At 42.1% G+C, this 27562-nt stretch overlaps 2 long non-coding RNA genes across 2 annotated transcripts; both read left to right on the top strand.

Moving 5' to 3' along the window:
• Positions 1–1576: 1576 nt before the first annotated feature.
• LOC139954408 (uncharacterized) lies at positions 1577–9499 on the top strand. Its single transcript, XR_011788109.1, has 3 exons — positions 1577–1670; positions 4388–4506; positions 9183–9499. It is a non-coding gene; the product is annotated as an uncharacterized lncRNA (long non-coding RNA).
• A 10356-nt stretch (positions 9500–19855) lies between these two features.
• Positions 19856–23184, top strand: LOC139933976 (uncharacterized). Its single transcript, XR_011785666.1, has 3 exons — positions 19856–21642; positions 21803–21914; positions 22955–23184. It is a non-coding gene; the product is annotated as an uncharacterized lncRNA (long non-coding RNA).
• The last annotated feature ends 4378 nt before the right edge of the window (positions 23185–27562 follow it).

The raw sequence follows: 27562 nt of genomic DNA, 5'->3' as shown, positions 1-27562 counted from the left end.
GAATATATGCGCACACGTATACAATATCGTGAAACAATTCGCGAATATGTGCGCACACGTATGCAATGTCGTGAAACAAATCGCGAATATGTGCGCACACGTATGCAATCTCGTGAACCAAATCGTGAATATGTGCGCACACGTATGCAATTTCGTGAACCAAATCGTGAATATGTGCGCACACGAGTGTGATTTGTTTTGCAATGTCGTGAATTTTATTGCATACCATGTTGCATACCATTAGGATGATGTCATAGTTGTGGATAATTTGTTACCGATCTAGGGAGTACTGTGGCGCTACAGCAGGCTCCCTCTGTAAAGCATGTGTATACCCAGGAACTTGGCACCAGGCCAAGGACGACCACACGCCTCGCTTGCCTCACAACAAAGACTACTGCTGCAATGACTACCGCTTATCTCACTGTTGGAAAGAAACCCCCCAGATCATTAGACATTTTATTCAAAGGTATGCATCATGGTATGCAATAAAATTCACGACATCGGAAATAATATTCGCAGACGTGTGCGCACATATTCGCGAATTGTTTCACGACATTGCATACGTGTGCGCACATATTCGCGAATTGTTTCACGACATTGCATACGTGTGCGCACATATTTGCGAATTGTTTCACGACATTGCATACGTGTGCGCACATATTCGCGAATTGTTTCACGACATTGCATTCGTGTGCGCACATATTTGCGAATTGTTTCACGACATTGCATACGTATGCGCACACGTTTGCGATATGCGATGTCCCTTCAAAGCCACCATAATATATCCCTTTTTGTAAAAATGAGTGAAAAGGTGGTGGCGCCATACGGAAAGTTATCCAAATGCACTTCCGTAAAACCACTGGTACTTCCGTGAACGGTACTATTTGGTTCTTCGTACTTAAAGGGTCTATGTACTTTTTCCTAACAAAAACACAATGTCCACAGATTTACATCAAACTTACACGATTGAAGATTAAGATAGTAGAAAGCTTCCCTTGAAATTTTACTTACTGAGGTGCTGCAGTTTTTGAGAAATAAGTAAAAGTAATAATTTTCGTCTCAGTATTAGCATGTAAAAATGTATTGACCAATTATGCTATGGTTTTGGTATACTATCATGACTGGTTAAGGGGATTTTACATTCTCAAATAATTTTGGTCTCATGATGAGACCAAAATTATTCTGTGACTTGTTTTACTCATTTCTCAAAGACTACACAACCTTAGTAAAATTTCAAGGGAAGCTTTCCACTATCTTCAAACCCTGTAAGTTTACTGTAAATCTGTGGACATTTTGAAAAAGTACCCAAATCATTTAAAACATGTAGGGCGCGTTATCCGCTTGAATTTTCTTCATTTCATCCATGCTCAAAGTCAAAGTCATGACGTAAACGAATTTTTACAAAAAAGGAGGTATCTCATTGAGGTAAATTAGATACTATGTTATTTCATATCAAATGAAAAAAAGGAATAAACTACAATAAATAATGGTTAACATGTTTCCATGATGTTGTATGTAAAAATAACCAAATCTGGCCCATTCAATGGAAGTTCTCACTTCTCATACTTTATTTGCAGATGTGGTTGAACTACCAAGATGCTTCCCATGTGATGGGAAATCAACACAATCATTATTTGTGTCGGATCTGCACTCAAACTTGCAAGAATCAGGTAAGGAAGAATAATTATCCAGAAATGGATCCAATGCCTCAAATTTGTCACCGTGTGAGGCAGTCTTAATAGTGTGGCGGGCAATTGCAAACTATTGCAAGCAAATTACAATTTGATCCTTGGCCTAACTATTCTCTAAGCTTGAAGACCATCGAGGGGTCTAAAGGCTGTGAGACGAGGTCCGTTTTGGAGGAAATATACCGCCGATTGCGTAATGATCAGTGTAATTCTGTTAGGTACACAACTCAAGTTACACGTAAGCAGAGAAACCTTGACAAATTGGCTGTCGGTAAAACTGATCACCAGATCCTTTATTGCACAATCAATATTCAATCAAATCATATACATAATTGGGCAGGGATTCGTTTATTAAGCACCTTTTTCTCAGGGTCAATGAATATACCTCTCACAAAACATTAAATCAGTACTACTGCATACCCTACGCATACACCTAACCTTGCTCTAATGTAACCACAAGTAACCCTTTGTTAAACCCAAAAGTAACTCAAAGTAACCCTTTGCTTTATCAAAGCCACTCAAAGTAACCCTTTGCTATATCAAAAGTAACTCAAAGTAACCCCTTGCTAGACCCAAAGCCACTCTAAGTAACCCTTTGCCTTATCAAAATAGTTCTAAGTAACCCTTTGCTAGACCCAAAGTAACCATGTAACCTGATGACGCCTACTTTGTAATCATGTAACCCTCTCTAGTACTTTTACTTTATATATCTGACAACCCTTATATTTGTGCAACCGCGGAGCACCAAATATCGGGTACAACCACCAATACAAGAAAACAACAAATACCCGAAAGTAACCACACCAAACCACACTTCCCGAACTGTGTTCACACTTACTGCAAACCAAAAGCTTTTACAGTGTGCCTCTACACGTTCCTTGTGCAGTACAATAACCACGAAAACCCAGCTTAATTCATACACTACCAGAAGGTGTCCTTTACCTGGTCACAAGCCAAAGCATTTGCGACCGGAAACTATACACTCAACTAGCGTGTCACTTAACCACAATCACAGCCTAACTTAATTCTTACACTACTAGAAGGTGTTCTTTACCTCGACACAAGCCAAAGCATTTGTGACTGGAAACGTTACACTCGACTAGTGTGTCACCATAACACAATTACATGAAAATACACCTAGAAATACTCAATAACTTATGCAATAACAATTCCGTAGACCCCCCGGCCTATCATATATGAATACAAAATAAACACGTATAAGACCCCTGGCCTATCACATACAAATGCAAGAATGAACTTGGTATAAGACTTCTGACCTATCAATTATCAATTAAAATGCAAGGATACAAGATATCTCCGATAATTGCAATCAAATCAAACTTACGCACTCGTCTATCGTCCAACGTCGACAGCACCGCCAACAGACTCTTTTAAACTATTACAAGACTAAAACCCTAAATTGTCACTGCCCTATCCAAAGACAATCACCCAGGAACCCGTACTCTTAATAACCATGGTCTCACTACACAATGGAAAGACTACTAATATGCATGTCTTGCTCGAGTCACTTCACTAAACACACTGACCCGTGATGCACTCCCCGCTAACCCCCGGTGCCATGCCTCTACACACATGAGGTCCTAGGTCGCTAACTGCGCACGTACACCCCGCTTACCTGATCACTGCGCACGCGCACAAGGCCAGCCTGAGTCACTGCAAGCGTTTAGGCTCCACCCACTTGCATCGATCGCCCAGCCACACAGCAAACACATGCAACCACATGGACTACACTAAACAGTCACATGTCCGTCACATGCATTTCCGCTACAATAGTATTTTTATCACTTTCGGAAGTAAACACGATTAGTCCTGCGCAGTTTTAATAGGTGTTCCATCACTTTTGTTGCTGTAGTTTGAGGTTGCTTTAGAGGTGGATTAAAAATGAATGGCTTGTTCAATGTCTTATTGTCCGTGACAGAGTAGATGTCTGGGGTGGTAATGTACTGTTCCAGTATTTATAAACTGTTATGGGTTTGAATGAATATACCCCCGGAAGTGATTGAGAGTGCCCTCACCCGGTCAAACATAATTTTTAAAAATCAGTCATGATTGTTCTAAAACTACTATTTCTTTACATGTACATGTATGTTATCGCAATAGACCAATTGACTGAGTTGCATGCGGGTCTAGCTAGGGATCATGTGTGATCGAGTATGTATCACATTCAACAGTTAGCGCTTGTGCAATGGGTAATTGCAAAAGGGTGTATAGTATTGAAATTTTGTAACAATAATACTGCAGAAGTCGTGCAGCATCTCCTTATACAAGTAAGTCCATTCAAGATATTAATGGCCCATATTTCACATGATTCCTGAATGGGCCAGACAATCACTACATAAATTGTTGTTTCAAAGATCATGAGATCTTTTAAGAGGAAAAATAACAGTGCGCTGTACTTTAAAAATTTAAAGTGTACTCATCAATGAAGAAGAATAAGAGATAGAAAAAAGGATACAAAATTCCCCTCCTCAATGGAAGAACCCAAGGGCATTTAACAGACTGTTGTATATCAGGTGGTTGTTATACTGCTCTCCATTTTCTTAACAGAAAATAGGAATAAACTATTAAATAATGGTAAACTTGTGGGAACATGTATCCATGATGATGTAATTTTAAAATAACCACATCTGGCCCTATCAATGGAAGTTCTCACTTCTAATCTCATACTTTATTTTCAGATGTGGTTGAACTACCAAGATGCCATTATCTTCACATGCTCCTTGTTTGATGGGAAATGAAGCGTCATCATTATTTGTGTCGGATCTGCACTTAACTTGCAAGAAGAAAATGGATTCAGGTCAGGAAAAATGTATCAAGACATTGATCCAATGCGCCAAATTTTTGACCGCGTGAGGGGGCAGTCTCAATAGTATTTGAATCAAGCAGTGATTGAGAGCGCCCTTACGCAATTAAAAACATGGTCCATTGTCAAAATCAGTCATGATTGTTCTAAAACTACCATTTATATACATGCACGTTATCACAATAGACCAATTGACTGAGGTGCATGCTGGTCTAGCTAGGGATCCTGTTTGATCCCTAGCTAGACCAGCATGCATCCTATTCAACAGTTAGCGCTTGCGCAATGGGTAATTGCAAAAGGGTCTATAGTGTTGAAATTTTGTATCAATAATACCGCAGAAGTCGTGCAGTATCACTTTGTAAGTCCATTCAAGATGAGTGGCCCATTTATATCATAAGTGTGTAAGGAAGACAGATAAAAGCCCTCAAGAAAATTGTAGATTATTAGTCAGAAATAGTTTGTCTTGAACTGGAGTATTTTTCTGGTTGGAGGTATTTGACTCTTGAGCGTTTAGTTTTGTTTTGTTTATTTTGAGACTTGAACTCATGTAGTATTACTTGGGTATGAATAAGTATTACAAGCATTATGTATTTTATGTCAGAGGCTGGTCTATACCAGAGTGGGGCCTTAAGCAACCTCTACCCCCTCAGCTGTCTTCCTCCTTATCTTACTTTTGACTCACTTCTTCTCACTGTGCTCATTCTCAATTCCCTTTTCACTTCTCAATGAGCATCTTGCCAGTTTAGTATTAGTTTTTGTTTAGCGTAGTTAGCGTAATAGGCGCGGGACCCCGTAATGGTCGACACTTCATTGACATCAGTGGGAGTATCTGCTGGCAGGAAAGGCGGGTTGTTTTCCATAACCCTCTTTGGGTGAAATTGCTAATCTTCCTCAAGTGAACAGGGCCCTGTTAGCCTTGGATGACAACCTGTCTTTGAGTGACATCCCCCTGAATGAAACAGAGCCTTCAATAAGGTTTAGTAACATGACTCCTTCTGGATGTGTGTGTAGTAAGGTTCAGTCTGACTATCATCCAATAGATTCATAAATATTTTGTCTTTCTTTTTTGTGGGAGTTATCTGACTCATAGACGAATGAAATTGAAGGCCTTGTATCCATTGAGTTGTGTGATATCTTGATGTACTGTACATATGTAGTGAAGTTTCTGCTTCAATCTGTCTCTGTGACAGGTGTTGAAGGCAGTGGGAATTTGAATAGTGGATGGTTGAATGAAGGGCTATGTGTGGAGGCTTTTGGTGTCTGGTGTGGGTTAGGGTGCTTGTGCTCTTCTTGTTAGCTCTGTGAACAATCCAAGTAACCACGTTCTTTGATTTCATTCTCTATTTCATGAAGGCTGTTTCATTACTGTATGTAACAGCCTACTCTCTGATGATGTCTGTCTGTCCTTAGCCTTGCTCAAGGCAGTCGCATCATTCGCTACGAAAAGACGCCGCTGTAAACCCACCCATACATTGTGCGTAGTGTGTGTAATCAAACCGCAAGACCCAACCGTTATATACACTGCCACATCTCTCAACACCTGTCGTACGACTACTGCGCACAAGTCGAGGTTGATCAAAGTGGGGTTAGATTCTACTGGGATAATTAGCCTTGAATCGATTTTAAAGAAACGGTTGCTACTATCGAATCATATTTGCAATTGTAGATAAACCAGGTAGAACTTCACAGCTATTTTATGACGTTGATGTTCGTAGTGCAAGTGTGATCAAACAGCATCCATACCAGTGTTCTTCACACACGTAAATCGGCAGAGCAGACTGCCCTCCTTAAATTTATGCCGCCCTGTTAAAATTAATGGCCGCCATGCCAAAAAAAGGACAGAGAGACCATTTTTAGACTTCATTTAATAAGATCAACCGATTACCTGACAAGCCAAAACCAACTTCAAAACTGCAACATCAGAAATACGATTGTAAACAAATGTTAAAACATGATGGATGTACAGATGGCCACAAGGCTCATACCACGCACACCGACAACGTCGCTGCATGGAAATACCCACTGTGTATGCATGCATCTAATAAGATCAAACGAGTACCTGACAAGCCAAAACCAACTTCAAAACTACAGCATCAGAAATGCGATCATAATCAAACGTTAAAACATGATGTACAGATGGCCACATGGCTCATACCAAGCACACCGTCGCTGCGCTGCATGGAAATACCCACTGTATGCATGCATCTAATAAGATCAAACGAGTACCTGACAAGCCAAAACCTACTTCAAACTGCAACATCAGAAATGCGATCGTAAACAAATGTTAAAACATGATGGATGTACAGATGGCCACATGGCTCATACCACGCACACCGACAACGTCGCTGCATGGAAATACCCACTGTGTATGCATGCATCTAATAAGATCAAACGAATACCTGACAAGCCAAAACCTACTTCAAAACTGCAACATCAGAAATGCGATCGTAAATAAATGTTAAAACATGATGTACAGATGGCCACATGGCTCATACCAAGCACATAGCGACGTTGCTGCATGGAAATACCCACTGTATGCATGCATCTTATAAGATCAACCGATTACCTGACAAGCCAAAACCAACTTCAAAACTGCAACATCAGAAGTACGATTGTAAACAAATGTTAAAACATGATGGATGTACAGATGGCCACATGGCTCATACCACGCACACCGACAACGTCGCTGCATGGAAATACCCACTGTGTATGCATGCATCTAATAAGATCAAACGAGTACCTGACAAGCCAAAACCAACTTCAAAACTACAGCATCAGAAATGCGATCATAATCAAACGTTAAAACATGATGTACAGATGGCCACATGGCTCATACCAAGCACACCGTCGACGTTGCTGCATGGAAATACCCACTGTATGCATGCATCTAACAAGATCAAGCGAGTACCTGACAAGCAAAAACCTACTTCAAAACTGCAACATCAGAAATACGATTGTAAACAAATGTTAAAACATGATGGATGTACAGATGGCCACATGGCTCATACCACGCACACCGACAACGTCGCTGCATGGAAATACCCACTGTATGCATGCATCTAATAAGATCAAACGAGTACCTGACAAGCCAAAACCTACTTCAAACTGCAACATCAGAAATGCGATCGTAAACAAATGTTAAAACATGATGGATGTACAGATGGCCACATGGCTCATACCACGCACACCGACAACGTCGCTGCATGGAAATACCCACTGTGTATGCATGCATCTAATAAGATCAAACGAATACCTGACAAGCCAAAACCTACTTCAAAACTGCAACATCAGAAATGCGATCGTAAATAAATGTTAAAACATGATGTACAGATGGCCACATGGCTCATACCAAGCACATAGCGACGTTGCTGCATGGAAATACCCACTGTATGCATGCATCTTATAAGATCAACCGATTACCTGACAAGCCAAAACCAACTTCAAAACTGCAACATCAGAAGTACGATTGTAAACAAATGTTAAAACATGATGGATGTACAGATGGCCACATGGCTCATACCACGCACTAAGACAACGTCGCTGCATGGAAATACCCACTGTGTATGCATGCATCTAATAAGATCAAACGAGTACCTGACAAGCCAAAACCAACTTCAAAACTACAGCATCAGAAATGCGATCATAATCAAACGTTAAAACATGATGTACAGATGGCCACATGGCTCATACCAAGCACACCGTCGACGTTGCTGCATGGAAATACCCACTGTATGCATGCATCTAACAAGATCAAGCGAGTACCTGACAAGCAAAAACCTACTTCAAAACTGCAACATCAGAAATACGATTGTAAACAAATGTTAAAACATGATGGATGTACAGATGGCCACATGGCTCATACCACGCACACCGACAACGTCGCTGCATGGAAATACCCACTGTATGCATGCATCTAATAAGATCAAACGAGTACCTGACAAGCCAAAACCTACTTCAAACTGCAACATCAGAAATGCGATCGTAAACAAATGTTAAAACATGATGTACAGATGGCCACATGGCTCATATACCACGCACACCGTCGAAGTCGCTGCACGGAAATACCCACTGTATGCATGCATCTAATAAGATCAAACGAGTAACTGATTAGCCAATACCAACTTCAAAACTACAGCATCACAATACGCACGTTCACAATAAGTTTGTGAACGTGCGTATTTTGTTGGAGTCTATCAACGGCCAATCACAGCGTGCGGATTGTTTATGCAATTTGATTACGTCATGCCGCCCTCCTAAAAAAAAAGTCTGTGGAGAACACTGCGAGTTGGTCTGTAAAGAGCACTTGTAACCGGGTTTTTTCAAAGACCAACTCAACCGATCCAAGGCATTGTGTTCCTTTAAGGGTTTTTGAGCTTAGAACCAGTACTGTTGGCTACTGATTTTGGTAAACCTTTTAAGTTGGTAATTGATGCCAGTGATGTTGGTGTAGGTGTTGGTGTAGATGAAAAATTTGGGTCAAGAATCTGCACTAAAGCATGTGTACATGTTAAGTTTGAGACCTTAATGTAGTAGACTTGAGTATTAATAAGTAATATAAGCATGATCTATCTTGTGTGAGAGGCTGGTCTATACCAGAGTGGGGCTTTAAGCAACCTCTACCCCCTCAGCTGTCTTCTTCCTTATCTTGCCTTTGACTCATTTCTTCTCAGTCTGTCTACTTCATGAAACCGTGAAATCCAGTCGTAATGCACACGCAAGTACCTCGGTGCCCAGGGATGGCCTTTTGTACCGGAGCGTAGGGTAAGTGACTTAACCATCTCCGGGCGTTCTCTCCCCGACGGACCCGTGGGGGCCGCCTCCAGAAGTTCTTGGGGTCCTGAGGTCAAGTCTCCAAACGGTGGGTCCTGGAAATGAATTGGCGCTCTTGTTAACAAGGACGGGCTTGTTATAAACACAGAGAAACCCACCCTATCCCCTCGCAGGTTGCCACCTTTCTCGGTGCGTCCCTCGACCTGCGCAAGGGATTGGCCCGCCCATCAGAGGAACGCCTGCTGAACCTTCAGCAGTGCGTGTCCCTCTTCCTCCCAGCGTTGGTGGCGTCGCCTCTGGCCTGGCTCAGTCTGTTGCGCTTCTTGGCCAGTATGGTGGCTTTGGTGGATTTTTGCAGGCTGAGAATGAGACCAATTCAACTTCATCTTGCCCATCCGGCACCCAATCCACCACCTAATGCCAACCACGCCCTGGCTAGTGCCCCACCTTTGATGGTGGCTAGTCGAAGCGAACATTTCGCAGGGCCATGTTTTCCGCCAGCCCTGTCCGTCACTGACAGTCACAAGTAACGCTTCGCACCTTGGATGGGCGGCAACCCTCCAGCCGTGGCAGACCACGGGTGTGTGGGGTTCTGAGCACCAATCATCCCACTTCAACGTCCTGGAGATGTTAGCATTCGCCAACGCACTGCGACATTTCCAGTCGGACGGCAGGGGACATGCGGTCCTGGTGAGGTGTGACAATGCCACAATTGTGGCTTACATCAATCACCAGTGGGACACCTGGTCGGGGAGCCTGTGTGCACTGGCTTGGGACCTCATCCACTAATGTATACAGCGGCCGACAGCACTGTAAGCAGTCCACATCCAAGGCTTGGAGAATGTCACCTAAAGGGGCTGGATTGCCCCTACAGAGTGGTCGCTGCTCCCACAAGTGGCCTGATTGTTCTTTCACCTGATCGACAGGCCGCACGTTGACCTGTGCCCGTCACATGGACCTGTGCCCCTCACATGCAAACAACCAACTACTACGCAAGGGGTCCAGACACCAACGCATGGAAAATCGATGCTCTATCAGTGTAATGGGTTGGCCTACTGGCCTATGCATTCCCACCCATCTCGCTGGTCTGTCAGGTACTGACCAAGATCAGTCTATGGTCAGTCTATGGTATTTATGGTCAGTCTATGGTCGGTCTATGGTCGGTCTATGGTCCGTCTATGGTCAGTCTATGGTCAGTCTATGGTCAGTCTATGGTCAGTCTATGGTCAGTCTATGGTCAGTCTATGGTCAGTCTCTGGTCAGAACTGGTGTATACAGCGGGGGACAGCACTGTCAGCAGTCCACATTCCATGCTTGGAGAACGTCACAGCCAACGCTCTATCAAGGGGCTGGATTGCCCCTACAGAGTGGTCGCTGCTCCCACAAGTGGCCCGATCGTTCTTTTACCTGATCGACCGGCCGCAGGCGACCCTGTACCCCTCACATGCGAACAACCAACTACTGCGCAAGTGGCCCAGACCCCACTGCATGGAAGTTAGTGCAATGGGATGGCCTACTGGCCTATGCATTCCCACCCATCTCACTTGTCTCTTGGGTACTGACCAAGATCGAGCAGGAGGACTTCAGGGTCTTCCTCATTCGCCAATAGTGGTTTTCACGACTTGTCAAGCTCCTGTTCCACCGCTCGGTGATCTTACCGTAAGGTCCTCCCAATACGTCTCTAGGGGAGCTGGTAGATTTCCTGGTTTTTCTTCTGGACAGCGGCCTCACCATGGGAACGGTAAGGAATTACCGGTCAGCCGTCGCTGCAATCCACCCGGGTTCCCGAACGGTTCTTTCGTCTCGGAAAATGGGGCCATCAGATCAAGGGGATGTTCATTACCCGTCCTCCAGTATGCAAGCTTGTCCCGCCGTGGGACCACTTTAGCGTACTATGTAATTATGTAAGTTAGTAAGTATTTAAGTACCGTTACAATAAACAACTATGTTATTATGTAAGTTTTAAAACGGAGCTGAAACCATTACAGTATGTAAGTTTGCTAGTATTTAAGTATAAAACGGGGCTGGAAACCGTTACAATAAATAAGTATGTAATTATGTAAGTTTTAAAACGGGGCTGGAAACCGTTACAGTATGTAAGTTAGTAAGTATTTAAGTATTAAACGGGGCTGGAAACCGTTACAGTATGTAAGTTTGTAAGTATTTAAGTATTAAACGGGGCTGGAAACCGTTACAATAAATAAGTATGTAATTATGTAAGTTTTAAAACGGGGCTGGAAACCGTTACAATAAATAAGTATGTTATTATGTAAGTTTTAAAACGGGGCTGGAAACCGTTACAGTATGTAAGTTTGTAAGTATTTAAGTATTAAACGGGGCTGGAAACCGTTACAATAAATAAGTATGTAATTATGTAAGTTTTAAAACGGTGCTGGAAACCGTTACAGTATGTAAGTTTGTTAGTATTTAAGTATTAGACGGGGCTGGAAACCGTTACAATAAATAAGTGTGTAATTATGTAAGTTTTCAAACGGGGCTGGAAACCGTTACAGTAAGTAAGTTTGTAAGTATTTAAGTATTAAACGGGGCTGGAAACCGTTACAATAAGTAAGTGTGTAATTATGTAAGTTTTCAAACGGGGCTGGAAACCGTTACAGTATGTAAGTTTGTAAGTATTTAAGTATTAAACGGGGCTGGAAACCGTTACAATAAATAAGTATGTTATTATGTAAGTTTTCAAACGGGGCTGGTAACCGTTACAGTATGTAAGTTTGTAAGTATTTAAGTATTAAACGGGGCTGGAAACCGTTACAATAAATAAGTATGTAGTTATGTAATTTTTCAAACGGGGCTGGAAACCGTTACAGTATGTAAGTTTGTTAGTATTTAAGTATTAGACGGGGCTGGAAACCGTTACAATAAATAAGTATGTAATTATGTAAGTTTTCAAACGGGGCTGGAAACCGTTAAAGTATGTAAGTTTGTAAGTATTTAAGTATTAAACGGGGCTGGAAACCGTTACAATAAATAAGTATGTAGTTATGTAAGTTTTCAAACGGGGCTGGAAACCGTTACAGTATGTAAGTTTGTTAGTATTTAAGTATTAGACGGGGCTGGAAACCGTTACAATAAATAAGTATGTAATTATGTAAGTTTTCAAACGGGGCTGGAAACCGTTACAGTAAGTAAGTTTGTAAGTATTTAAGTATTAAACGGGGCTGGAAACCGTTACAATAAATAAGTATGTAATTATGTAAGTTTTAAAACGGGGCTGGAAACCGTTACAGTATGTAAGTTTGTAAGTATTTAAGTATTAAACGGGGCTGGAAACCGTTACAATAAATAAGTGTGTAGTTATGTAAGTTTTCAAACGGGGCTGGAAACCGTTACAGTATGTAAGTTTGTTTGTATTTAAGTATTAGACGGGGCTGGAAACCGTTACAATAAGTAAGTGTGTAATTATGTAAGTTTTCAAACGGGGCTGGAAACCGTTACAGTAAGTAAGTTTGCTAGTATTTAAGTATTAAACGGGGCTGGAAACCGTTACAATAAATAAGTATGTAGTTATGTAAGTTTAAAACGGGGCTGGAAACCGTTACAGTATGTAAGTTTGTAAGTATTTAATTATTAAACGGGGCTGGAAACCGTTACAATAAATAAGTATGTAATTATGTAAGTTTTAAAACGGTGCTGGAAACCGTTATAATAAATAAGTATGTAATTATGTAAATTTTCAAACGGGGCTGGAAACCGTTACAGTATGTAAGTTTGTAAGTAGTTAAGTATTGAACGGGGCTGGAAACCGTTACAATAAATAAGTATGTAATTATGTAAGGTTTCAAACGGGGCTGGAAAACGTTACAGTATGTAATTTTGTAAGTATTTAAGTATTGAACGGGGCTGGAAACCGTTACAATAAATAAATATGTAATTATGTAAGTTTTCAAACGGGGCTGGAACCCGTTACAATATCTAAGTTTGTAAGTATTTAAGTATTAAACGGGGCTGGAAACCGTTACAATAAATAAGCATGTAATTATGTAAGTTTTCAAACGGGGCTGGAAACCGTTACAGTATGTAAGTTTGTAAGTATTTAAGTATAAAACGGGGCTGGAAACCGTTACAATAAATAAGTATGTAATTATGTAAGTTTTCAAACGGGGCTGGAAACCGTTACAGTATGTAAGTTTGTAAGTAGTTAAGTATTGAACGGGGCTGGAAACCGTTACAATAAACAAGTATGTAATTATGTAAGGTTTCAAACGGGGCTGGAAAACGTTACAGTATGTAATTTTTTAAGTATTTAAGTATTGAACGGGGCTGGAAACCGTTACAATAAATAAGTATGTAATTATGTAAGTTTTCAAACGGGGCTGGAACCCGTTACAATATCTAAGTTTGTAAGTATTTAAGTATTAAACGGGGCTGGAAACCGTTACAATAAATAAGCATGTAATTATGTAAGTTTTCAAACGGGGCTGGAAACCGTTTACAGTATGTAAGTTTGTAAGTATTTAAGTATTGAACGGGGCTGGAAACCGTTACAATAAATAAGTATGTAATTATGTAAGTTTTCAAACGGGGCTGGAAACCGTTACAATAAATAAGTATGTAGTTATGTAAGTTTTAAAACGGGGCTGGAAACCGTTACAGTATGTAAGTATTTAAGTATTAAACGGGGCTGGAAACCGTTACAATAAATAAGTATGTAATTATGTAAGTTTCAAAACGGGGCTGGACACCGTTACAATAAATAAGTATGTAGTTATGTAACTTTTAAAACGGGGCTGGAAACCGTTACAGTATGTAAGTTTGTAAGTATTTAATTATTAAACGGGGCTGGAAACCGTTACAAGAAATAAGTATGTATTTATGTGAGTTTGTAAACGGGGCTGGAAACCGTTACAATAAATAAGTATGTAATTATGTAAGTTTTAAAACGGGGCTGGAAACCGTTACAGTATGTAAGTTTGTAAGTATTTAAGTATTAAACGGGGCTGGAAACCGTTACAATAAATAAGTATGTAACTATGTAAGTTTTAAAACGGGGCTGGAAACCGTTACAATAAATAAGTATATTATTATTTAAGTATTAAACGGGGCTGGAAACCGTTACAATAAATAAGTATGTAATTATGTAAGTTTTAAAACGGAGCTGGTAACCGTTACAGTATACCCCCTAACCCCTTAACCCAATAACCCTAACCCTCTAACCCCTAACCCCCTAACCCAATAACCCTCTAACCCCCTACCCTCTAACCCTCTAACCCTCTAACCCCCTAAACTCCTAACCCCTCAACCCTCTAACCACCTAAATTATAACCCCCTAACCCCCAAACTTCTAAAAATCTAACCCTCTAACCTTCTAACCCTCCTTCCCTATAACCCAATAACCCTAACCCTCTAACCCCTAGCCCCCTAACCCAATAACCCTCTAACCCCCTACCCTCTAACCCTCTAACCCTCTAACCCCCTAAACTCCTAACCCCTCAACCCTCTAACCACCTAAATTTTAACCCCCTAACCCGCAAACTTCTAAAAATCTAACCCTCTAACCTTCTAAACCTCCTACCCTATAACCCAATAACCCTAACCCTCTAACCCCTAGCCCCCTAACCCAATAACCCTCTAACCCTCTAACCCTCTAACCCTCTTACCCTCTAACCCTCTAACCCTCTAACCCTCTAACCACCTAACCCCTTAACCCTCTAACCCTCTAACCCCCTGACCCTCAAACCCTCTAACCCTCTAACCCTCTAACCCCTAACCCTCTAACCCTCTAACCCTCTAATTCTCTAACCCTCTAACCCTCTAACCCTCTAACTCTCTAACCCTCTAACCCTCTAACCCCTAACCCCTTAACCCCTTAACCATCTTACCCAATAACCCAATAACCCTCTAACCCTTTAACCCTCTAACCCCCTAATCCCCTAACCCCTCACCCCCTAACCACCTAATTATAACCCCCTAACCCCCAAACCTCTAAACATCTAACCCTCTAACCTTCTAACCCTCCTACCCTATAACCCTCTAACCCTCTAACCCCCTAACCCTTTAACCCTCTAACCCCCCTAACCCCCAACCCTATAACCCTCTAACTCTCTAACCCTCTAACCCCCCTAACCCTCTAACCCTCTAACTCTCTAACCCTCTAACTCTCTAACCCTCTAACCCCTAACCCCTTAACCCCCTAACCCCTTAACCCAATAACCCTAACCCTCTAACCCCTAACCCCCTAACCCAATAACCCTTTAACCCCTAACCCTCTAACCCTCTAACCCCCTAATCCCCTAACCCCTCAACCCCCTAACCACCTAATTATAACCCCCTAACCCCCAAACTTCTAAACTTCTAAACATCTAACCCTCTAACCTTCTAACCCTCCTACCCAATAACCCTCTAACCCCCTAACCCTCTAACCCTCTAACCCCCCCCCCCCTAACCCTCTAACCCTCTTACTCTCTAACCCTCTAACTCCTAACCCCTAACCCCTTAACCCAATTACCCTAACCCTCTAGCCCCTAACCCCCTAACCCAATAATCCTCTAACCCCCTAACCATCTAACCCTCTAACCCTCTAACCCTCTAACACTCTAACCCTCTAACCCTCTAACCCCCTAATCCCCTAACCCCTCAACCCCCTAACCACCTAAATATAACCCCCTAACCCCCTAATCCCCAAACTTCTAAACATCTAACCCTCTAACCTTCTAACCCTCCTACCCTATAACCCTCTAACTCTCTAACCCTCTAACCCTCTAACCCCCCCCCTAACCCTCTAACCCTCTAACCCTCTAACCCTCTAACCCTCTAACCCTCTAACCCTCTAACTTTCTAACCCTCTAACTCTCTAACCCTCTAACCCCTAACCCCTTAACCCCCTAACCCCTTAACCCAATAACCCTAACCCTCTAATCCCTAACCCAATAACCCTTTAACCCCCTAACCCTCTAACCCTCTAACCCTCTAACCCTCTAACTCTCTAACCCTCTAACCCCTAACCCCTTAACCCCCTAACCCCTCAACCCAATAACCCTAACCCTCTAACCCCTAACCCCCTAACCCAATAACCCTTTAACCCCCTAACCCTCTAACCCTCTAACCCCCTAATCCCCTAACCCCTCAACCCCCTTACCACCTAATTATAACCCCCTAACCCCCTAACCCCCAAACTTCTAAACTTCTAAACATCTAACCCCCTAACCCTCTAACCCCCTAACCCTCTAACCCTCTAACCCCCCTAACCCCCTAACCCTCTAACCCTCTAACCCTCTAACCCTCTAGCCCTCTAACCCTCTAACTCTCTAACCCTCTAACTCCTAACCCCTTAACCCCCTAACCCCTTAACCCAATTACCCTAACCCTCTAACCCCTAACCCCTTAACCCAATAACCCTCTAACCCCCTAACCCTCTAACCCTCTAACCCTCTAACCCTCTAACCCTCTAACCCCCTAACCCCTCAACCCCCTAACCACCTAATTATAACCCCCTAACCCCCTAACCCCCTAACCCCCAAACTTCTAAACATCTAACCCTCTAACCTTCTAACCCTTCTACCCTATAACCCTCTAACCCTCTAACCCCCCTAACCCTTTAACCCTCTAACCCCCCTAACCCCCTAACCCCCTAACCCTCTAACCCTCTAACCCTCTAACCCTCTAACCCCTAACCCCCTAACCCCTTAACCCAATAACCCTAACCCTCGAACCCCTAACCCCCTTACCCAATAACCCTCTAACCCTCTAACCCTGCCCTCTAACCCTCTAACCCTCTAACCCTCTAACCACCTAACCCCCAACCCTCTAACCCTCTAACCCCCTAACCCCCTAACCCCCTAACCCCCTAACTCCCAAACTTCTAAAGATCTAGCCCTCTAACCTTCTAACCCTCCTACCCTATAACCCTCTAACTCTCTAACCCTCCAACGTCTAACCTTCCTACCCCCTAACCCTCTAACTCTCCAACCCTCTTACCCCTAACCCCTTAACCCCCTAACCCCCTAACCCAATAACCCTAACCCCCCTAACTCCTAACCCCTAACCCCCTAACCCAATAACCCAATAACCCAATAACCCAATAACCCTCTAACACTCTAACCCTCTAACCCTGCCCTCTAACCCTGCCCTCTAACCCTCTAACTCCCTAATGATCTAACCCCCTACCCCCTAGCCATATAACTCTATAACCCTTACCCTCTAATCCTCTTCCCCTGCCCTCTAACCCTTTAACCCTCTAACCCCCTTATCCCCTAACCCCTTAACCCCCTAATCCGCTAATTATAACCCCAAACCCTCTAACCCCCAAACCTCTAAACCTCTAACCCTCTAACCCCCTTACCCCCTAACCCTCTAACCCTTTAACCCCTAACCCCCTAACCCCTTAACCCAATAACCCTAACCCTCGAACCCCTAACCCCCTTACCCAATAACCCTCTAACCCTCTAACCCTGCCCTCTAACCCTCTAACCCTCTAACCTTCTAACCCTCCTACCCTATAACCCTCTAACCCTCCAACGTCTAACCTTCCTACCCCCTAACCCTCTAACTCTCCAACCCTCTTACCCCTAACCCCTTAACCCCCTAACCCCCTAACCCAATAACCCTAACCCCCTAACTCCTAACCCCTAACCCCCTAACCCAATAACCCAATAACCCAATAACCCAATAACCCTCTAACACTCTAACCCTCTAACCCTGCCCTCTAACCCTGCCCTCTAACCCTCTATCTCCCTAATGATCTAACCCCCTACCCCCTAGCCATATAACCCTATAACCCTTACCCTCTAATCCTCTTACCCTGCCCTCTAACCCTTTAACCCTCTAACCCTCTAACCCCCTAATCCCCTAACCCCTTAACCCCCAACCCGCTAATTATAACCCCAAACCCTCTAACCCCCAAACCTCTAACCCTCTAACCTTCTAACCCTCCTACCCTTTAACCCTTTAACCCTCTAACTCTCTAACCCTCTAACCCTCTAACCCTCTAACCCTCTCACCATCTAACCATCTAACCATATAACCCTCTAACGCTCTTACCCTATAACCCTCTAACTCTCTAACCCTCTAACCTTTTACCCCCAACACCCTAACGCTCTTACCCCCTAACCCTCTAACCCTAACCCTCTAGCCCTCTAACCCTCTAACCCTCTAACCCCCTAATCCCCTAACCCCTTAACCCCCAACCCGCTAATTATAACCCCAAACCCTCTAACCCCCAAACCTCTAAACCTCTAACCCTCTAACCTTCTAACCCTCCTACCCTTTAACCCTTTAACCCTCTAACTCTCTAACCCTCTAACCCTCTAACCCTCTAACCCTCTCACCATCTAACCATCTAACCATATAACCCTCTAACGCTCTTACCCTATAACCCTCTAACTCTCTAACTCTCTAACCCTCTAACCTTTTACCCCCAACACCCTAACGCTCTTACCCCCTAACCCTCTAACCCTAACCCTCTAGCCCTCTAACCCTCTAACCCTCTAACCCTCTAACCCTCTAACCCTCTAACCTTCTAACCCTCTAACCCCATAATCCCATAACCCCATAACCACCTAACCCCTAAACCTCTAACCCTCTAACCCTCTAACCCTCTAACCTTCTAACCTTCTAACCCTCTAACCCTCTAATCCCATAATCCCATAACCCCTTAACCACCTAACCCCTAAACCTCTAACCCAATAACCCTCTAACACTCTAACCCTCTAACCCTGCCCTCTAACCCTGCCCTCTAACCCTCTAACTCCCTAATGATCTAACCCCCTACCCCCTAGCCATATAACCCTATAACCCTTACCCTCTAACCCTCCAACCCTCTCACCATCTAACCATCTAACCATATAACCCTCTAACGCTCTTACCCTATAACCCTCTAACTCTCTAACTCTCTAACCCTCTAACCTTTTACCCCCAACACCCTAACGCTCTTACCCCCTAACCCTCTAACCCTAACCCTCTAGCCCTCTAACCCTCTAACCCTCTAACCCTCTAACCCTCTAACCTTCTAACCCTCTAACCCCATAATCCCATAACCCCATAACCACCTAACCCCTAAACCTCTAACCCTCTAACCCTCTAACCCTCTAACCTTCTAACCTTCTAACCCTCTAACCCTCTAATCCCATAATCCCATAACCCCTTAACCACCTAACCCCTAAACCTCTAACCCAATAACCCTCTAACACTCTAACCCTCTAACCCTGCCCTCTAACCCTGCCCTCTAACCCTCTAACCCTCTAACCCTCTAACCCCCTAATCCCCTAACCCCTTAACCCCCTAACCCGCTAATTATAACCCCAAACCCTCTAACCCCCAAACCTTTAAACCTCTAAACCTCTAACCCTCTAACCTTCTAACCCTCCTACCCTTTAACCCTTTAACCCTCTAACTCTCTAACTCTCTAACCCTCTAACCCTCTAACCCTCTAACCCCCTCACCATCTAACCATATAACCCTCTAACCCTCTAACGCTCTTACCCTATAACCCTCTAACTCTCTAACCCTCTAACTTTTTACCCCCCAACACCCTAACGCTCTTACCCCCTAACCCTATAACCCCAACCCTAACCCTCTAGCCCTCTAACCCTGCCCTCTAACCCTCTAACCCTCTAACCTTCTAACCCTCTTATCCCATAATCCCATAACCCCTTAACCACCTAACCCCTAAACCTCTAACCCTCTAACCCTCTAACTCTCTAACCCTTTAACCCTCTAACCCTCTAACTCTCTAACCCTTTAACCCTCTTACCCTCTACTAACCCGGGGGTCTAAGGGCTAGGATTGACCGGGAATGTGTGCATGTACTGAGCCACTTCACACCTATGAAATGTCCCAGATGGTCAGCGTCTCCAACAGCCTCTCCTAGTCAAACTCCTACTGCCCGGCTTCACGTGCCGATCCCTGTTGCGAACTGTGGGCAGAGGTGTGATGGCGGGTTTCTGGCGCCTTAAAACCAGATTGCTCCGGGCAGATGGGGCTCGTAAGCCTAGGAAGGCAGCCCATCTAGGAGAAGGAAAACTCTGAATTCAAACCTGAGTAGGTGAGGTAAGAATATGCATGCCGTCAACAAGTACTGTCAGGCAGAGCTACCCGTAGCATAACCATCAAGTTGCAAAGCTGCCAAGGCAAAGGTACAAGCAGCAACTCGGGATATGAAAAACAACTGGTGGCTGAGAAAGGCTGAAGAGCTGCAAAGCTTTGCGGACACTAACAATGCTAAGGCCTTTTATGACTGTCTAAAGGAAATCTATGGCCCGACACAGTGCGGAACAAATCCTGTTCTTAGCCCGGACAATGAACAGCTGTACACGTCAACCAGAAGACATACTGCGACGGTGGAAAGACCGTTTTTGTAATATACTCAACCAACCATCTCGCGCTGATGAGGAAGCGATTGACCGAATAGAGCTAGACCAGCGAGCTAGACCACCCACAGACCATGGATGAGCTCGCCAAAGCTATCAAGAACACCAGCTCAGGAAAAGCTCCTGGCGCAGATGGCGTCCCCGCTGAGATCTTCAAGAAGGGTGGACCAGTGCTCCAGACTGTTCTGCAGGACCTCTTTATTGATGGGTGAGCTACTTCAAGACTTCAAGGACGCCACTATAACTAATGTCTACAAGCGTAAAGGTGACCCGGCTCAGCTGTGGGAACCATCAAGGTTTCTCGCTGCTATCCATCGCTGGTAAAATCCTGGCAAAAATAATCCTATCTCGCCTGCAGTGCATATGTGAAGAAGTGCTTCCAGAAAGTCAGTGCAGTTTCCTCAGCAGAGACACACTCCAGCGCAGTCTTGAGAAGTATGGTTGCCCTCCAAAGCTAACCGCCCTCATCAAGGCTTTTCACACCGACCTGAAGGCGAGTGTCTCGGTGGCTAGCGAAAGATATTAACCCTTTGACGTGTAGCATGGAGTCAAACAAGTCTTTTGCTTGCACCTACTCTTTTTGCTCTCTTCCTAACAGCAGTGATCAAGGACATATGTCAAGACCTCACCAATGGCATGTACATCCGCACCAGATCGGACGGTGGCCTGTTAAATCTATCACGGCTGCATTCTCACCGAAGAACCCTTGAGAGATGTCTCTCAATCTCCTGTATGCCGAAGTCACTGCACTGGTAGCTTACTCACATCCTGACATTCAAGAAATCCTGTGCCGCTTTGCACAATCATCAGCAAGTGCCTTCGGGCTGTAAACCAACATCAAGAAGACAGAGATGCTATATCAACCTGCTCCTGGTCAAACCCCCATGGAGCCTGACATTCTGCTGGATCGTCGTCCAAACGTTCAAGTACCTTGGCTCCACTCTCGCAGTTGGAAACACCCTAGATGCAGAGCTCAATGGCAGGGTTAAGGCTGCAGCTGCGTCATTTGCTCACCTGATGACAACCTACTGTGGATGTAAGTATGTAAATGTTAGAACAGGCTGCAAACCGATACAGTATGTAGCAGTATGACCTTGGTATAAGTGAATCCAAAATTCAAAATTTTGTTTCTATCAATGTTGAAACCCTGTCTGAGGAACTTTTGAAGTTCTAAAATAATGCTGTTTCCTTTACAGGTCTACATTAGAGACATGGCATGACAAACACATAGGAGAATGAGATGATTAAAAACCTCTTCAACTGTTTGCTTTCTGCTCAAACTTTGCCTAGCGACACTGGAATGCTCAGGTAATACTGCTAAGAAGTATTAATAAAACAAAATCATCAGTGAAAGGTCAAACACATTTTTAAAAGGGCATCAGTATGTGGGCATGAGTGCTGGTGGAACAGGTGAATTACATACTTGTCTATGAAGAAGCTTTAGAGAAGGTAATGGTGGTGTTTATGTAAAATCTGTTTTCATTTTGTTTGTATTTACAGCAATGTCATATCTACGTGTTGATCCTACACTAACATAAAAGTGCTCAAGGCCAAAACTATTGTAATTTTGTCTGTATTGAACCATTTCATATTTGGTGAAATACACAAAGTCAACAGTGGAATTAAGATGAACAGATGGGAAGTTTAGAATGTTTCCATAATCAAGTTGAGGGGTTGGAAAAGCTTGTTGAGCTATAGTGTGGTAGGGTAACCAATAATTCTCTTTATATAACACCCCAAGCAGATCCTTGCCATTTGACTGGAGAGTTGTCCGTCACATAATAGCAAATGAAAGTACTGTCGCACGCTACATCACTCATCATGCATGTTTCATTCCATTCACTGTACATTTTTCTATCCAACCAATTAGAACTATTGCACTGTGCCTAAAACATCACTGCGTGCGCGTGTCTTGTGTAATGCAGCTGTGTTACTGCAAGGCACATAATACATTTGCCGTCTGCTTAAATAACAAAAAAAGCTGTAAGAACGCGCAAGCTGTTGGTTGAATCCAACAGGCTGAACCAAAAGAAATGGTTGTTATGTCACAATTAGAAATTGTAGGCCTTAGCTTTATTTGTTTTGAGTGTTGTGTTCTTCAATCAAAATGACAATGGTCTACTTGGATGTTATGTAAAACAAGTAATGAATGTTTTTCGTTCGTGCAATAATGCAAATACTTTTATTCATTTAAAGATGGAATGTTCCATTCAACTCGGCTCCGCACCTTTGAATAGAACATTCCATCTTTCAATTCATGAGTTGTATACTACTTCTTAGTATTTTGGAAAACTTTTCAGTTTTTGTTTACTTATGATTTTGGTTTTTTTTTTACTTTGATTTTGCAGTACTTTGATAACATCTTCTAGTTTATAACTCCTGAATTCATGAGAAAGCTGGCAATGGATTGCCTCGTCATTGGAAGAGACTGAAAGAGAACAAGTGAGGGTGTGCGACTCCACTATAGAGATGGCTAACATAGCAATTTGAGGATGAGGCGGCCATGGACGCAAGTATACGCCGAATGGTGGTGGGAGAGAGCAGGCGTTGATGGCCGAAAGTAAACTTGGATCGATCTTCCAACACAGTTTAATAGTAAGTTATTTAATGTTGGGTCAAAATTAGTTCATGTTAGTAATGTCTCTATAAAGGCACTGGACACTGTAAGTAATTACTCAAAGTAATTATTAGCATAAAGCCTTACTTAGTTATGAGTATGGAGAGCTGTTTGATAGTACAAAGCATTGTGAGAAACAGCTCCTGCTGAAAGAAAGTAGTGTTTGAGAAAGATGTAATTTCTCACTGGAATATTTGAATTTGATTTTGAGGGCGAAATAAAGCATCTGAAAGCACACATATTGTGCAACAAGGGTACTTTTTTCTTCCATTATTCTCTTGCAACTTTTACGACCAATTGAACTCAAACTTTCACAGGTTTGTTACTTTATGCACCAAGTGAGACGACTGGTCTTTGACATTTACCAATAGGGTCCAGTGCCTTTAGAGACATTACCATCATCAGTTGTCATGTCACTCAAATATTTGCTTCAACGTTTGCCAAATGCAATTCACAAATGCTTTTGAGCGAAGCAGCAAAATTAAAAATGACGATGCACACAAAAATACATGGACATTTTGTTTTTCCTTTTATACTCTTGAACTAACACCAATTTTGTCAAAGCAAATTTGGCACTTCTCAAAATGGCGGACCATTTAAGTTTACACAGTAAAAGGAACACCACATACTTTTGATGATAAACCACTGTAAATAAATATACACTACTTTTAAAGGCAATGGACACTATTGGTCAAAGATAGTCTTCTCACTTGGTGTATCTCAACATATGCATCAAATAACAAACCTTCGACATATGCATATGGTGAGATACAACAACTGTGAATAACCAACAGTGTCCATTGTCTTTAAAGAGACACATTGCATTTGGAATGAACACTTTTGGCCTTAAATCAAGCAGTTGTGCTTGTACATCATAACAAACGCTTTTGTTGCCCAAATTGGCAAATGTTGAATTACCTTACACTTAAAGACACTGGACACTATTGGTAATTGTCAATGATCAGTCTTCTCACTTGATGTATCTCAATTGGTCGTAGAAGTTGAGAGATAATTATGAAAGAAAAAACACCCTTGTGACACGAATTTGCTTTCAGTTGTTTGATTTCGAGATCTCAAATTCTATGTTTGAGGTCTCAAAATCAAACTTTTGAAAAACTAATCGAAAACTACGTCACTTCAGAGGGAACTGTTTCTCACAATGTTCTATACTATCAACCTCTCCCCATTACTCATTACCAAGTTAGGGTGTTATGCTATTAATTACTTTGAGTAATTACCAATAGTGTCCACTGCCTTTAAAGGGACATTGCTTTTGGATTGCGCTTTTTGCTTTTGGAGTGTAAATTTGGGCTTAACAATGTGCTCTCTATGGAATGAATAGGGTTGGGTAGATTCAACATTAGAAAATGGTGAGCCACACAATTATACCTGAAAATTTACTGGTTTTCCTTTGACCCCCTTGAACTATCACAGTTTGCCTTTTTCAGTGAGGCCAGCGAATCACAAAAAAGCTGTAAGACACACAAGCTGTTGGTTGAATCCAACAGGCCGAACCAAAAGAAATGGTTGTTATGTCACAATTAGAAATTGTAGGCCTTCGCTTCATTTGTTTTGAATGTTGTGTTCTTCAATCAAAATGACAAAGGTCTACTTGGATGTTATGTAAAACAAGTAATGAATGCTTTTCGTACATGCAATAATGCAAATACTTTCATTCATTTAAAGATGGAATGTTCCATTCAACTCGGCTCCGCATTGTTGAATAGAACATTCCATCTTTCAATTCATGAGTTGTATACTACTTCTTAGTAATTTGGAAAACTTTTCAGTTTTTGTTTACTTATGATTTTGTTTTTTTTACTTTGATTTTTGCAGTACTTTGATAACATCTTCTAGTTTATAACTCCTGAATTCATGAGAAAGCTGGCAATGGATTGCCTCGTCATTGGAAGAGACTGAAAGAGAACAAGTGAGGGTGTGCGACTCCACTATAGAGATGGCTAACATAGCAATTTGAGGATGAGGAGGCCATGGACGCAAGTATACGCCGAATGGTGGTGGGAGAGACCAGGCATTGATGGCCAAAAGTAAACTTGAATCGATCTTCCAAAACAGTTCAATAGTAAGTTATTTAATGTTGGGTCAAAATTAGTTCATGTTGGTAATGTCTCTATAAAGGCACTGGGGTGGATTTCACAAAGAGTTAGGACTAGTCTTTTCTTGAATTAGGACGAGTTACTAGTCCTAACTTAGGACTAGATGTACGTTTTTGATATCTCTTAGGACTAGTCGTAAGTTAGGACTAGTCCTAAGTTAGGACTAGTCCTAACTCTTTGTGAAATTGACCCCTGGACACTGTAAGTAATTACTCAAAGTAATTATTAGCATAAAGCCTTACTTAGTTATGAGTATGGAGAGCTGTTTGATAGTACAAAGCATTGTGAGAAACAGCTCCTGCTGAAAGTAAGTAGTGTTTGAGAAAGATGTAATTTCTCACTGGAATATTTGAATTTGATTTTGAGGGCAAAATCAAGCATCTGAAAGCACACAAATTGTGCAACAAGGGTACTTTTTTCTTCCATTATTCTCTTGCAACTTTTACGACCAATTGAACTCAAACTTTCACAGGTTTGTTACTTTATGCACCAAGTGAGACGACTGGTCTTTGACATTTACCAATAGGGTCCAGTGCCTTTAGAGACATTTCCATCATCAGTTTTTATGTCACTCAAATATTTGTTTCAACCTTTGCCAAATGCAATTCACAAATGCTTTTGAGCGAAGCAGCAAAATTAAAAATGACGATGCACATAAAAATACATGGAAATTTTGTTTTTCCTTTTTCACTCTTGAACTAACACAGTTTATAGAGTAAAAGGAAGACCACATACTTTTGATGATAAACCACTGTAAATAAATATACACTACTTTGTAAGGCAATGGACACTATTGGTCGAAGACTAGTCTTCTCACTTAGTGTATCTCAACATATGCATAAAATAACAAACCTGTGAAAATTTGAGCAAAATCGGTCATCAAATTTACGAGATAATAATAAAAAAAAAACGCTTGTCACTCGAAGTTGTGTGCTTTCAGATGCTTGATTTCGAGACTTCAAATTCTAAATATGATGTCTCAAAATCAAAGTCGTGGAAAATTACTTCTTGCTCGAAAACTACGTTACTTCAGAGGAAGCTGTTTCTCACAGTGTTTAAACTACCAATCTCTCCCATTACTCGTTACCAAGTAAGGTTTTATGCTCACAATTATTTTGAGTAATTACCAATAGTGCCTACTGCCTTTAAATTGTGTTTTCAACCAGATTTATGTCTTTAAAAAACGTTTCAGCCCAAATCACCAACCCTAAAAGCAATGTGTCTCTTAAAGGCAGTGGACACATTGGTAATTACTCAAAATTATTATGTGCATAAAACCTTACTTGGTAACGAGTAATGGGAAGAGGTGGATAGTATAAAATATTGTGAGAAATGGCTCCCTCTGAAGTAATGTAGTTTTCGAGAAAGAAGTAATTTTCCACGAATTTGATTTCGAGGCACCTCAGATTTAGAATTTGAGGTCTCGGAGGCAAGCATCTGAAAGCACACAACTTTGTGTGACAAGGGTGTTATTTCTTTTATTAATACATCACGCAACTTCCGCGACCAATTGAGCTATTTTATGCATATGGTGAGATACAACAACCGTGAATAACCAACAGTGTCCATATTGTCTTTAAAGAGACACATTGCATTTGGAATGAACACTTTTGGCCTTAAAACAAGCAGTTGTTAAATGATTCACTCATTGATGCCTCAAAATTGTGTGATTTATCTTTAACTTTGTCAACTATAGTTCTAACAGTTTTGCATTTTGTTGAGACAATTTGTCGACATCACAAAATTGTAAACCATTTTAGTTCACAAAGTAAGAGGAAAACCACACAGTTTTGAGGCACTACTTTTAGATTATGTTTCCAACAAGATCTATGTCATTTCAAAACTTTCAAAGCCCTAAATCACCCAATCTAAAATCAATGCGTCTCTTTAAGAAGGTTTTGACATTGTTAAGTTAATTACCACATGCTTTAAGAGACACATTACATTTGGATTGTGGGCAACAAGCAGTTGTTTTGCAATGAAAATTGTTGGAAAGATGCTTTAAAAGTAGATTAAAATGATTCACTCAAAAATGTTTGGTTTTTACATTTACTTTGTGAACTAACATGGTCCGACAGTGGCATTTTGTTGAGCCAAATATGGGACACCACCTTTTAAGTTCACAAAGTAAAAGGAAAACCTCATAGTTTTGAGGCACATTAGTGTCAATAATCTTACATGACATTAAAACATCCAACCAGATTGCTGTTACAAACGCTTCA

This window comes from Asterias amurensis, chromosome 2 (genome assembly GCF_032118995.1).
Source record: "Asterias amurensis chromosome 2, ASM3211899v1".
Taxonomy (NCBI): Eukaryota; Metazoa; Echinodermata; class Asteroidea; order Forcipulatida; family Asteriidae; genus Asterias; species Asterias amurensis.
The sequence above is the reverse complement of the archived record's forward strand: the minus strand, read 5'-3'. Positions and strand labels throughout refer to the sequence as shown.